Below are 14,851 nucleotides of genomic sequence, written 5' to 3' on the forward strand. Positions count from 1 at the left end.
AAGGTGCGAGCAATTTTAAAAAACACATCCACATCCAAATTATTATTGCCCCTTCGAGAGGTTAGTGCTGCCTTTGACCAAGACATTCTTGGAGCTCCCCCTTGGGGCTGCCTTCCCAGGCAGGACCCCCTCAGTTGATGGTGGATTTAGTGTTTAGGAAAAATCACGGCTCACCAAATGTGGTGAGTGAAGCAGGGGAGGAGGCTGGTCCTGCGAACTGAGGTGTGGCCATAGAGTAGTAGCAGAGTCATTCCTTGGCTCATATGAAATCAGTTTTTATATTAGGGGACAGGAACCCAGGCATCAGAGCCTGGCTTTCCTGGTTACTACATGATTGACCTTGGCAAGTCCCTAAACCATTTTGGCTTTAGTGTTCTACCAATAAGAAGACGAGGTTGAATTAAGAGGATTTACGAGTTTTCTTGGCACTAAGTGGGGGTGTGTGACATTTATCGAGTGCCTATTTTGTGTACTGTGTTACTAGCTTAGTGCATGTTGTCCGAGTTAGTCCTCATCTTAGCTTTATGAGGTACATAGTATCCCCATTGTATGGATGGTGAAACAAGCTCAGAGAGGTTGGGTAATTGCTAAGGATAACACAGCCAGAGGATTAAAATCAGGTGCTCTCTATTTTGAAACTAGTGTTAAAAATTTTTTAGGAATAATATAAGCACGTGGCGAAAAAAGAGTTCAACAGTTTAGGAGGATATAAAATACCTGCCAGGCTCACTTCATAGAAGTAACCACTACGTTTCTTGTGATATATGTCTAGAAATATTTTATGCAAATTCAAACAGAAGTATGTAGCCTTTTTGTACTTAAATCTTTTTATTTTTAATTCCTTAAAATTTAAAAATTGAGATCCGACATAACATTATATTAGTTTCAGGTGTACAACATAATGGTTCACTCTTTGTATATATTGCAGTAGATCTCCACAGTTAGTCTAGTTACTGTCCATCACCACATAAAGTTATGTAGTTTTTTTCCTTATGATGAGAAATTTTAAGATCCACTTTCTTAATAACTTTAAAATATATGGGAATTCCCTGGCGGTCCAGTGGTTAGGACTCTGTGCTCTCACTGCTGAGGGCCCGGGTTTGATCCCTGGTTGAGGAACTGAGATCCCACAAGCCGTGCGGCACGGCCAAAAAAAAATAATAATACACACATACACACAGCATTATTAACTGTAGTCACCATGCTGTATATTACATATCCCTGACGTATTTATTTTATACCTGGGATTTTATACCTTTTGACCCCTTCACCCAGTGCCTCTGGCAACTACCAGTCTGTTCTTTGCATCTGCAAATTCATGGGTTTTGGGGTGGGAGGCGGAGGGCTAGATTCCACATATAAGTGACAGCATACAGTATTTGTCTTTCTCTTTCTGACTTATTTCACTTAGCATAATGTCCTCAAGGTCCATCCATGTTGTCACAAGTGGTGATATTTCATTCTTTTTTTATGGCTGAATAATAGGCCCTTGTACACGTATATACCACATTTGCTTTATCCATTCATCCACTGATGAACACATAGGGCATTTCCATATCTTGGCTATTGTAAATAATGCTGCAGTGACCATGGGGGTACAGATATCTTTTTGAGTTAGTGTTTTCATTTCCATTGGGTAAATACCCAGCAGTGGAATTGCTAGATCATATGATGGCTCTATGTTTAACTTTTTGAGGCGCTTCCATCCCATCTTCCATAGTGGCTGCACCAATTCACATTCCCACAATTCTTGGGTGACAGGGAGGGGTACTTTGTTGTACTGGATTTCTGCTGTCATCTACTTAAAGTCCAGAAACATGATGGCAAAGATGAGTTTATGAAAACCGTGCCTTTGAGGAAGATGGTGGAGAGAATTCGAATTCGCAAGTCCCAGATTCTAAATGATGAGGTAATCACTATCTTGGATAAGTACTTGAAGTTGTGCTATGGAGAGAACATGGCCACGGGGCACGTTCACCGCTCTCAGCCACCCATCTACCAGTCCCTGGCCAGCAGCTGAGGGCACGTATATCACCTGTTTTTTTTTTAATAAGTAAATAAATAAATTTATTTATTTTTGGCTAAGTTGGGTCTTTGTTGCTGCGCGCGGGCTTTCTCTAGTTGCGGCGAGCGGGGGTCTACTCTTCGTTAGGTGCGCGGGCTTTTTGTTGCGGTGGCTTCTCTTGTAGCGGAGCACAAGCTCTACGCCCGCGGGCTTCAGTAGTTGTGGCTCGTGGGCTCGAGAATGCAGGCTCAGTAGGTGTGGTGCACGGGCTTCATTGCTCCTCGGCATGTGGGATCTTCCCAGACCAGGGCTTGAACCCGTGTCCCCTACATTGGCAGGCGGACTCCCAAACACTGTGCCACCAGGGAAGACCTATCACCTGTTTTTGAAAAGTCCCAATACTGACTACATTTAATAACTATAAGGGCATGTTTTTCGTTCTATAAATTGTTTAGTGAGAATTTTAGGGACTATTTTTCAGTATCTTTGTGCCAGTTAAAGTGGGATGCTTTTTTTTTTTTTTTTTTTTTTTTGGCTGCACGGCTTGCGGAATCTTAGTTCCCCCACCGAGGATCGAACCTGGGCCCCCTGCAGTGGAAGCGCAGAGTCCTAACCACTGGACCACCGGGGAATTCCCTAAAGTGGCATGCTTTTCAATCTAAAAAGCTTAATTTTATAAAATTGACTTACTTTTCTAGACTAAAATTATATATGCTTTTGGTAATTGGAAACTCTGAGAATATTGGCTGCTGATTGTTGCCATCATGTTCTTACAAAATTATTTTCCATTTTTTATAGAATGTTCCCACAGCTAGCTGTGTCATAAGGTACTGCTCAGTTCATCCATTTATCCTTTGGCAAAGCGTCAGTAATGTTTAGAGAAAGATTTGTAGGCTTAAACAAGAAACTTAATGCCAGCGAATTGATTTAAAGTCCTTTACCGATTAGCATTAAACTTAATGATTAAGTATTTCACTTTTGTTTAGGGATTTTTCTGAGGGCCTTTTGTGAAGAATCTTTTCTAAGTAATTCTTCCCTTTCCTTTTTTGTGTCAGTGTTTCAGAAAATAGTGAACTCGAGTCCTCTGCTTTCTCTAAATCCACTTGTGACAAAAGCTAATTTGTGAGGTATGATTTAAAGGTTACAGGGATAAAACTAATGAAACCTAAAAAGACAAAAAGTTCCTATATCTTCTTTTCAGTGACTGTCTAGTATTTCATTGTAGGAATGTATTGTAACATATTTAACCAGTTCCTAGTCCCAACATTTCATTGCTGCATTTTTAATAGCATCTTTTGCATACATGTAAGTACATCTGTAAGAAAAATTTCTGTAGTAGGGTGATGGTATAGAGCAAAAGGTATACAGGCTTTTTTACATTTTGAGAGGTTAAGTTGTTCAACGTTGCACCAACATCTGCCCCCACCAGCTGTTTCTTGGAGTGTCCGCTTCCTAGACTTTCAACAACAAGCATTTTATCTATTTATTTTTTCAGCATGGCTAGTGTGATAGGTGGAAAACCCTTTCTCCCAGCGCCCTGGCCCTCTCTGACCCTACAGTTCATCTCAGGCGGTGAACAAATGCCTCCCACCTCAGGTTGTGATAACCAGATGCCAAGATGAAATTCATTCCTTAGTCCTTCTTCGACGCACCTGGGTTTGCACAGTGTCACTTCTGTGGTTCTTTTGAAGGACTGGACACATCTTGAAATCAAAGTAATCATCCCTTTATAAAACCACACTTAACAGGACATCAGGTTGTAGCAAGCTTCTTATTAAGCTGAACTTCTCCTACTACTGCTGCAGGGGATTGTACCTAGTGACTTGAACTTCAGCTATTTTGGGACACTATCAGTGGGGAACTGAGGCTGATTTTAAATGAGGTTGAACTCTATACATTTTCTCTCTACTCCTGAGAGCCCTCTTTATTGGTGGGGGCAGGGAGGTGGAAGGCGGAAGTGCCCATTTGCAGTTGTTGAGGCAGGATTCAGAGGATTTTCAAAGAGGCTTTTTTAGTCTGGGCAGGGATTTGTTTCCCATGAATATTAATGTAATATAAATAATTGGGAGTGATGCTTTTAAAAAACATTTATAAGCAGCTGGCTTAAAATTCCTCAGTCCAAACAGTACAGAAAAGACTGAAACTTAAAAAAAGCCTGGCCCCTCATCCTCTCACTTTGTAATGGAACCTGAGGAACTTGCTCTATTGAAAGAACCATTTCTGCTCAGGTGCAGTATAAAATAAGAACAGTAGGGACTAAGAAACAGCTCTGGCCCAAGTTCAAGAACACAGGGAAGTGGAGAACTACTGGGGAGTTGAACAGGAAGCAGTTTCAGTCGGAGCAAAGTTGCTGAGCTCAGTGATGTCTGCATGGGAATGGGAAGCCTTCAGCTCTGCCCCAGCCCACAGGCACCAAGCCAGAGGCCGTCAGTCCACTGGACGCTGAGAAGACATTGGAACGGCAGCTGGCAGTGAATGTTTTGAAATCTGGGGGGTTAAGGGGTGGTGGAAGACGACTACCACGTTTGACTTCAATGATGACCACAGTGAGCAAATTTCTCCTCCCCTGAAATGGATGCAGCAGGGGGCTTGGCTGTAGAGTCACATTCTAAAAATAGCCACTGAGGTAGACTTGTGTTCTTCTTCTTTTTTTTTTTTTTTTTTTTTTGTGGTACGCGGGCCTCTCACTGTTGTGGCCTCTCCCATTGTGGAGCACAGGCTCCGGACGTGCAGGCTCAGCGGCCATGGCTCACGGGCCCAGCCGCTCCGCGGCACGTGGGATCTTCCTGGACCGGGGCATGAACCCGTGTCCCCTGCATTGGCAGGCAGACTCTCAACCACTGCGCCACCAGGGAAGACCTGTGTTCTTCTTTTTTCTTTTTTTTTTTTTGTCATCATTATTTTTTTTACATCTTTATTAGAGTATAATTGCTTTACAATTGTGTGTTAGTTTCTGCTTTATAACAAAGTGAATCAGTTATACATATACATATATCCCTCCCTCCCACCCTCCCTATCCCACCCCTCCAGGCGGTCACAAAGCACCGAGCTGATCTCCCTGTGCTATGCGGCTGCTTCCCACTAGCTATCTATTTTACATTTGGTAGTGTATATATGTCCATGCTACTCTCTCGCTTTGTCACAGCTTACCCTTCCCCCTCCCCGTATCCTCAAGTCCATTCTCTAGTAGGTCTGTGTCTTTATTCCTGTCTTACCCCTAGGTTCTTCATGACATTTTTTTCCCCTTAAATTCCATATATATGTGTTAGCATACGGTATTTGTCTTTCTCTTTCTGACTTACTTCACTCTGTATGACAGACTCTAGGTCTATCCACCTCATTACAAATAGCTCTTGTGTTTTTCACTCGTGGAATGGAAGCCCTTTCTTTTAAGTGTTACCTTCAGGCAGAGGTGTTAGAAGGAGCCCCGAAGGCACAGGGAGAGTTGTGAGAATGTGAAATCCAATCGCTTAGAGGGCCAGCTTGGACAGATTAATCTTGTGTGATTAAGACGGTTTGGTCACGGTAACCAGCAGGCTGGAAACAGAAAGCAGCCTAACTGAAAGGCTGAAGTAGAACATTACAGAAGCGTTTGTAAACTATGGGGAGTGGGTGGGGACTCGAGACTCTGAGTTCTTTTGTAAAGATGATGAACTGGGGAAAGTTAGGAACAGCACAACTGGGAGGCTGGCTGAAGCAGTCCTGACATACATACAGATCAAGTGATCATCAAGGAAAAAATGTCCCAGGGCTTTGAGGGTCACTTTCCCCATGACTGAGACCAGACATTACCAAAAAGGACTCATTACTGCCTCAGAGAGCTTATGGGAACAGTAAGCCAAAAATACTAAAACCAAGATAATGTTTTAAAAATAGGACTTCCTTTCAAACAGCCTAGAGCTGGCGTATGTTAAATATACAGATTTTAGAAGCAATAAAATAGATGCTGTCTCTTCCTGTAATAAAGGATATTGCTAACAGGGATGTGAGAAGGGAAAACAATACATTTTTCAGGTTCTGCAAACAACAAAAAAGTTAAACTTTGTTGCCTTTCCGTGCACTCCCCTTCCCCACCCCATCCCCCCAGCTGGGAATTGCCAAGGAGACTATTTTACAAAAAGGAGATGGTTGGCTAAAAATAAACACACAGCCCTACCGAAGACCAACAAAACTCCCAGCATTATCGAATGCCTTTTAGATTTATTTTTATTTCTCAGCAGTCAAAGAGAAGGAGAACACATTCTGAGCTCAGGAAAAATCCATGTCCTGCTCCTAAGTATGGCAATCTCTGGCAATCCTACAGGCCCAGGAGAAGACTGGTGTACGGCTCGCCAGCGTCCTGTGAGAAAGTGAACCTGCTCTTGGCCATGGGGCCATTTCATCCCTGCCAGACTGTGCACGGTGCTAGGAAAGGGTGGCACAGACACAGTGCCTCGCTCCGCAGGGAGAGAGAACCAGAAGTGATGGGCTAGACTTGGGGTGACACACAAACTCTGTAACCTGACTAGCCATCCTAACCTGTGAATCCTGAAGCTGATCGGGAGTGGCCCTAGTGCCCCCCCACTCCATTTGGCCCCCTGTAGAGGTAGAATGGTAGGTCCAAGCTTCCCAACCCTGTGCCCTCAGTAACCTCTGCCAACCCCACTTGGTAGATGGCAAACATCTACAAGTGGGCGGTCAAATATATATTATAAAATACTGACTCCGTTCCTTTATTTGAGTTGGGAACGACTTTACTCACAAAAGCAAGTAGGTACACCAATTAAAATTGTATCTTGGAGCAGCTCAATGAAAGGAAAAAACAAAAGTCAACTAGCCAAACTCACGTCTTTCCAAGTTTTATTAACACTGGTTTGGAGCGCATTCCTTTTGTTCTGAAGTGAGCCCAAAAATTTAGGAAAGTTTTAGCTGGGGGTGGGTATGATAAAATTGGAAACGTGTTATTATTTTATTCTCTTCTGTTGGGGAAATGTAATGGCCATTCCGTTTTTGCACTGGCTGACTCTGGGTCTTGACTAATGAGTCCCATGGAATGAGGTTTTATTCTGAATTCCGGAGCAGAGAAGTGAGTCCTCTTCTCCCACTGGAGGCAGGGAGGGATGGAGATGCAGCTCAACTCTGGACATGGGCTGCCCAGGGTCAGGCAAGTGGCTTCTCCCCTAGTTTCCCCCTTTACTCCCCAGGCAAGAGTTTTGTTTGTTAGTGGGTTTTTTTTTAAAGATTTCTTTGAATGTGGACCATTTTTAAAGTCTTTATTAAATTTGTAACAATATTGCTTCTGTTTTATGTTTTCATTTCTGGGTGGCAAGGCACGTGGGATCTTAGCTCCCGGACCAGGGATCGAACCCACACGCCCTGCATTGGAAGGCGAAGTCTTAACCACTGGACGGCCAGGGAAGTCCCTTATTTTTCTTTTAAACTCAGCCTCTGTTTTCAACTAAAGGGAGAGTTGTTTCATGTATTAAATAGGACTGAAACTAGTATTGACTAATGCAAAGATACTGGTGCCCCCTGCCACTGCTACTTAATTTTTCAGATTCAAAGTCTGGAAATGATTTATAACATGTATGCTGCTTCAAGTACATTTCTAGGCTATTTGGGGGGTGTGGTTGTATTAGCAAACTCCATATTTCCTGTTCCATTTTGCTTTAGAGTCACAGGGAGGGAACGCTTGCACTTTGACATTTCTGGTATTTCAAGTATTATTTTAACATTATCCCTAGGCAGCTCCCTTAAAAAAAAAAAAGACAACTTAATGGCTCTATTGTCACAAACTTTGTCAGTTATTTCCGTTTTCCTTGGCACTGCATTTCACTAATTTGAGGTGAAAACAGGAAGGTGAAGAAAGCTTAACCAAGGTTAACATAAACTTAGATGGTAACATCACTCACAAGGGGGCTGTTTCAGAGTAGGATATTGGGAGATGACCCCCCACACACACAAAACACGTCGCCCTTGAAAAGGAGGCTAATGCCTGTCCTCGGCCCATTTGTTCTGCAGCGGGTCCGAGAGGAAGGCTGTTACAATAGGCTGGAAAGTAATCCCCCCATGATAACGGGACCCACTGAATACCCGGAAACCTCAGCTCCGGCAGCCAAAATGCCAGGTCTCTGCACCAACTTTTAGCATCTGTGAAGTGGCTTCTGGTGGAGAACCTGGGGCACCTCACCTGGCACAAGTGTGTGCGCAGGGACAGGTGAAACCAAGAAAACTGGAAGGAAAGAGGGTCTAGTAGAAATCTACAAGTGCAATTCAAGGAGGGGAGGGAGGTGCCCATGCCGGTTCGCAGAGCCACCGGGGACGCCCAGGGATCGGTATCTGACTTGAAACCGGCCAGGAAGGCCACTGAAAGAGGCAAGTTCATTTGGCCAAATCTTCTGTTCTCAACCTTGAAAGCCGGCAGGAAGTTGATTCTTCCTCCTCCCCCATCCCAGCTTCAAACGTTGAAAAAAGTTTGATTAAAATGCTAAGAGTGTGTCTTCCTGGGTTATTCCGCCCGGAGAGCCTCAGCCAAGCCAATTGCAGGCAATCACAGCCTGGAATGATGTTTCCCTTTGATGGCAGTGAGGCTATTAGTAGGTCAACCAGCTGCAATTAGGGCCCGGCTGGTCATTTAAGTACTCAGGGGAACTGTAGCAAAGGAGATAAAATACACCCAACTCATGGGAGTATGACTTTGAATCTTTAAGTAAACAATCCATTTTTTAAAATTGCAAGTGAATTAATTTGAGTATTAATTAAGCCATTAAGGAATGACTTCACACTTCAATGCCACATATTAAAAAAAAGCCTTTTATACATGCTTCACAAAACAATATACAGAAATCTCTATAATTCTGGAAGTTAATTGCACCAAGACAGTTTTTAAAATTATCTATTCTCTATTATCATACAGGATAGGTCTTGAAATAGTTTTGACTTCAGAATGACCAGAAGGGTCTACACCATTTCAGGTGGTTCAGGCAGTAGTCATTCTCCCCAGACGCTGGACAAGTGGAAACAATTTTAACCAAGAAGTTTAGTAGCTTAAAATTTACTTCTACATTGTTAAACATCTAGCAGTTGTAAAAGGGCAAAGCTGGCTACTTGGTAACTGTAGCTGGCTGATAACCTGAGCGTTCAATTTTAAACTATGCATGCAAACTTGAATACTTCACATTGCTCCAAATGAATCAGGCCCCATAGTATTAAGAAGAGTGGGGTCTGGAGTTAATTAAATTCTTAATCCTATATCTAAGGAGCTTAAGAATTTGGGGGATCATCACACTAAGAATTCATGGACATGTTAGTGTTTTAAACACAACCAAAAGTAATTAAAATGGGAGGAAATTAACTGATAGTTTTTGTAGGGTCTACTTGGAGGTGAAGTGAGAACTGGAAGGTATTTGAGCATCCCTGCCCTGGTGCGGTGACATTCAGGAACTGAGACCAAACCAGAAGAACAGGAATCCATTTCTGATGTGAAGAAAGGGCCTTGTGGGGTTGCTGCCTGGGCCCAGCCCGGCTTAGCAGGACTTCAGAATTGTTCTTCAAATACCCCAGAGGCAGTAATAGATCTTTGAGGGCACCTGTTTCTCCTCTCCTCCCACCTTGTACTGCTGGATGATTTGATAAAAAGAAAATTTGGACTTACAAAAAGCAGCTTTTCAGGTAGATTTAAAAAAATTTTTTAAAGAAGGTTTTTAATAAAAGGACTTAAAGAGTGCTTATGGGTCCACAGGTTGGGCTGATAGTATCTCCATAAGCATCTGTCAGGACATGGGATATGATCAGGCAACATTTAGCACTTGGTTAGTTTTTGACAGAAAGCCACCCTGAGTTACTGCCAAGTGTTCTCAGTCTTTAAAATGACCCAAATGGAGAGCTGAATGCATTGTACAAAGAAAGAGTGACAGAGGAAAACTTTTTATTTTGAAATAACTATAGACTCATGGGAGGTTGCAAAAATAGTACAAAGAGGTCCAGTGTACCCTTCACCCAGCTTCTCCCAAAGGTAACATGTTACACATCTTACACATAGATCAATAGCAACACCATGAAATTGACATTGGTACAATCTACAGGCCTTATTCAGTTTTTAACAGTTTTTACGTGCACTCATTTTGTGTGTATGTATGTGCATAGATCTGTGTGATTTTATCACATATATGTAAACATCACCACAATCAAGATACAGAACTGTTCCATCAGCAAAAAGAAACTCTTGTGCTATCCCTTTATAGTCACATACCCTACCTCATCCCTCCCCTTTCCCTGGCAAACACTAATCTGTACCCCATCTCTGTAATTGTGTTATTTCAAGATTGTTATACAAATGGAATCATACAATATATAACCTTTTGAGATTGTCTGTTTTCATTGAGCGTAATTCTCTGGATGTCCATCCAGGTTGTTGCACGTATCAATAATTCATTCCTTTTCATTGCCGAGTAGTTTTCCATGGTATGGATGTACCACAATTTGTTTAACCATTAACCCATTTGAAGGGCATTCGGATTGTTTCCAGTTTTGGACTATTACAAATAAAGCTGCAATGCATATTTGGGTATAGGTTTTTGTGTGGATGTAAAATTTCATTTCTCTGAGATGAATGCCCAGGAGTGGAATTGCTGGTTTGTGTGATATATTATGTTTAGTTTTATAAGAAACTACCAAACTGTTTTTCAGGGTGGCTGTACCATTTTACATTCCCACCAGCAATGTATGAGAGAGAAATTTCTGTGCAGCCTTGCCAGCATTTGGTATTGTTGCTATGTTGTATCTTAGCTGTCCTAATAGGTATGAAGTGGTATGTTATTGTACTCATTTGCGTTTTCCTAGTGGCTAGTGATGTTGAACATCTTTTTGTGTGCTTATTTACCACCCATATCTCCTCTTTGGTGAAATGTTGGTTCAGGTGTTTTGCCCATTTACTAACTGGATTGGTTTTTACTCTTGAATTTTGAGAGTGATTGGTATATTCTAGATAAAAGCCCTTTGTCAGATATGTGGTTGCAGATATTTTCTCTCAGACTGTATCTTGTCTTTTCATCCTAACAAGATCTTTGGCAGAGCAGAAGTTTTAAAATTTTGATGAAATCCGATTTATCATTTTTTCTTTCGTAGATTGTGCATTTGATGTCATGTCTAAGAACTGCCTGTCCCTCACCAGTATCACACTGTTGTGATTAATGTCGTTAGATGTAGCTTAATATTGAATAGAGTGACTATTCCTACTCTATTCTTTTCCAGAAAGGTTTTAGCTATTCTAGTTTTTTTGCCTTTCCATATAAATTTTAGAATAAGCTTCTCTGTATGTATAAAAGGCATTGACAGAATTTGGTAGGAATATTGTTAAAACTATAAATCAATTTGGGGAAAAAATGACATCTTTACTTGAGTCTTCCAATCCGTGAACATAGTTATTTCTCTCTATTGATTTAGATTGTTTGATTTCTTTTATTGGTGTTTTGTAGTTTTTGGCATACAGGTCCTTTATTGTTTTGTTAGATTTATACCTAAGTATTTAATTTGAGCGATCATAAATAGCATGAGTTTTTAAATTTGGTTTTAAGATGTTCATTTCTAGTATATATAAAGTTGATTTTTAAATATTGATCTTGTACCTGCAAATCTGCTGAATTCACTTATTAGTTCTAGGAGTTTGTTTTGTATTCCTTGGGATTTTCTATGTACATAATCATATAAACACAAATAAGGACTGTTTTCTTTCTTTCTTTCCAATCAATATGGCTTTTCTTTTTCTTGCCTTATTTCATTGGCTAGAACTTCTAGCACTATGTTGAATAAGAATGGTAAGTGCAGACACCTTTGTGTTCTTCCTGATCTTAAGGGGGAAGTATTCAGTCTTTCACCATAAATAATGAGGTTAGATGTCAGTTTACGTAGATTTTTTAAACATCTTTATTGGAGTATAATTGCTTTACAATGGTGTGTTAGTTTCTGCTTTATAACAAAGTGAATCAGCTATATATATATACATATATCCCCATATCTCCTCCCTCTTGCGTCTTCCTCCCACCCTCCCTATCCCACCCCTCTAAGTGGTCACAAAGCACCCAGCTGATCTCCCTGTGCTATGTGACTGCTTCCCAGTAGCTATTTTACATTTGGTAGTGTATATAAGTCCATGCCACTCTCTCACTTCGTCCCAGCTTACCCTTCCCCCTCCCCATGTCCTCAAGTCCATTCTCTACGTCTGTGTCTTTATTCCTGTCCTGCCCCTGTGTTCTTCAGAACCATTTTTTTTTCTTTTTAGATTCCATATATACATGTTAGCATATAGTATTTTGTTTTTCTCTTTCTGACTTACTTCACTCTGTACAGACTCTAGGTCCATCCACCTCACTACAAATAGCTCAAATTTCATTTCTTTTTATGGCTGAGTAATATTCCATTGTATATATGTACCACATCTTATTTATGCATTCCTCTGTCGATGGACATTTAGGTTGCTTCCATGTCCTGGCTATTGTAAATAGTGCTACAATGAACATTGGGGTGCATGTGTCTTTTTGAATTATGGTTTTCTCTGGGTATATGCCCAGTAGTGGAATTGCTGGGTCATATGGTAGTTCTAGTTTTAGTTTTTTAAGGAACCTCCCTACTGTTCCACGTAGTGGCTGTACCAATTTACATTCCTACCAACAGGGTAGGAGGGTTCCTTTTCCTCCACACCCTCTCCAGCATTTATTATTTGTAGACTTTTTGATGATGGCCATTCTGACCAGTGATACCTCATTGTAGTTTTGATTTGCATTTCTCTAATAATTAGCAATGTTGAACATTTTTTCATGTGCCTGTTGGCCACTGTATGTCTTCTTTGGAGAAATGTCCATTTAGATCTTCAGCCCCTTTTTTGATTGGGTTTTTTTTTTTTGATATTGAGCTGTATGAGCTGTTTGTATATTTTGGAAATTAATCCCTTGTTGGTTGCATCATTAGCAAATATTTTCTCCCATTCTGTTGGCTGTCTTTTCGTTTTGTTTATGGTTTTCTTTGCTGCACAAAAAAGTGGCTTCTTTAGGTTACACGTACGTAACTAATCACAACCTACTGGTCTCAACATTTTACTACCACCTCAAGTGAAGTGTAGAAACTTTATGTCCATTTAGGTTCCATTATCCTGTGCCCTTTATAATTCTCTTATAATATTTTCTCTCTGTATATTGAGAACTACATCATACAATGTTATAATTTTTGCCTCAACTGTCAAACATAATTTTTTAAACTCAAGAGAATAGTCTATTAAATTTACTTCTATTTTATCCTTTCTGTTCATTCTTCATGATGTTTCAAGTTTCCTTCTTTTATCCTTTCTTTTCTGCTGGAAAAACTTCCTTTAGCAGTTCTTTTACAGCAGTTCTATTGGCAATAAATTCTCTTAGTTTCCTTCATCTGAGAATGTCTTTATTTCACATTCATTCCTGAAGGATATTATCACGGAATATAGAAGTCTGAGTTGACAGTTATTTTCTTTCAGCTCTTGAAAAATGTCATGCCACTTCCTTCTGGCCTCCATGGTTTCAGATATGAAATCCACTGACATTCAAATCATTATTTCCATAAGTAATGCATCATTTCTCTCTAGTTGCTTTCAAGATTTTTTCTTTGTCTTTACTTTCCCGAAATTTGATTATGCTGTATCTTGGTGTAGATTTCTTTGGGGTTTTGTTGGGGTTCACCCAACCTCTTGAATCTGTAAGTCTTTTGCCAAATGTGGGAAATTTTTAGCTGTATTTATTCAAGTACTTTTTCAGCCTCAATCGCTATCCCCTCTTTCTGGAACTCTGATTTTAAAAAAATGAACACTAGATCATTTATTGTAGTGCCACAGGTCCCTGATGCCCTGTTCATCTTTTTTCACTCTACTTTCTCTCTTTTGTTCAGATTGGGTAATTTCTATAGTTATATTTTCAGACTCACTAATTCTTTACTGTCATCTGTATTCTGCAATTTGGCCCATCCAGCGAGCTTTTAAAATTTTGGTTATTGTATTTTACAGTTCTAAATTTTCCATTTGGTTCCTCTTTCGTTTTTGTATTATATTTCTTTGCCAGGAATTTTTTTTTTTGCTTCAAGTGTGTAACTGCTAATTGAAGTATTTTTACGATGGTAGCTTAAAATCCTTCTTGGATAATTTCAGTATCTGTGTTGTTTCAGTGTTGGCATCTGTCAGGTGTCTTCTCTCATTCAAGTCAAAATCTCCCTGGTTCTTGGTTTGACAAGTGATTTTTTTTTATTGTATCCTAAACCTTTGGCATACATTTGAACATATATTATGAATCTCTGAGTTTTATTTATTTTAGCAGGCCTCCACTGACAATGTGCTGGTAGAAGAAGGGTGCATCACCTGGTTATTGCCAGGTGGGGGTGGTAGTCCAGAAGCCCTGGCTTCCCCTAGGCCTCTGCTGACAGGAGGGGGGATTTTTTTTTTGAGGTGCTTGGGTTCTTTCTAGGCTGACCCTTTCCCTGCCCTTTGGCTAGAGATAACAGGCTTTTCATGGAGCTTTTATGGTCTGTGGCCATTGGTATTTCTGGCCTGCTGGATTCTTCAGCATCCATCCTCGGATATTGAGGAGGCAAAAAGAAAACCCAGGCAACTCACACCTGTGTTGTTCCTCAACTCCCAAGGTCCCTAGTCAGTCCAGCTTGTTTTTCCTATCCTTCAGAGTCTTATCTTCATCTTATAAATATATTTGGGAATTTTAGTTACACTTTGTGGGAGGAATAAGGAGCAATGCATCTATTCTACCTTACCTGGAACCACAGTCAGCCTGTCTGGAAATTGGTTTTTATTAAACTAAATTCAACTGAAATTTGACATGCTGGCTCTTTCTTTATGTA

General features: G+C 40.6%; 1 protein-coding gene across 2 annotated transcripts in view; it reads left to right on the forward strand.

Annotated features, from left to right (window-relative positions):
• Positions 1 to 14,851, forward strand: part of CHST7 (carbohydrate sulfotransferase 7) — a 70,782-nt gene that overhangs the window by 7,821 nt on the left and 48,110 nt on the right. The gene's annotated exons all lie outside the window — the stretch shown is intronic.

This window comes from Phocoena phocoena, chromosome X, assembly GCF_963924675.1.
Source record: "Phocoena phocoena chromosome X, mPhoPho1.1, whole genome shotgun sequence".
In the NCBI taxonomy this organism is placed as follows: Eukaryota; Metazoa; Chordata; class Mammalia; order Artiodactyla; family Phocoenidae; genus Phocoena; species Phocoena phocoena.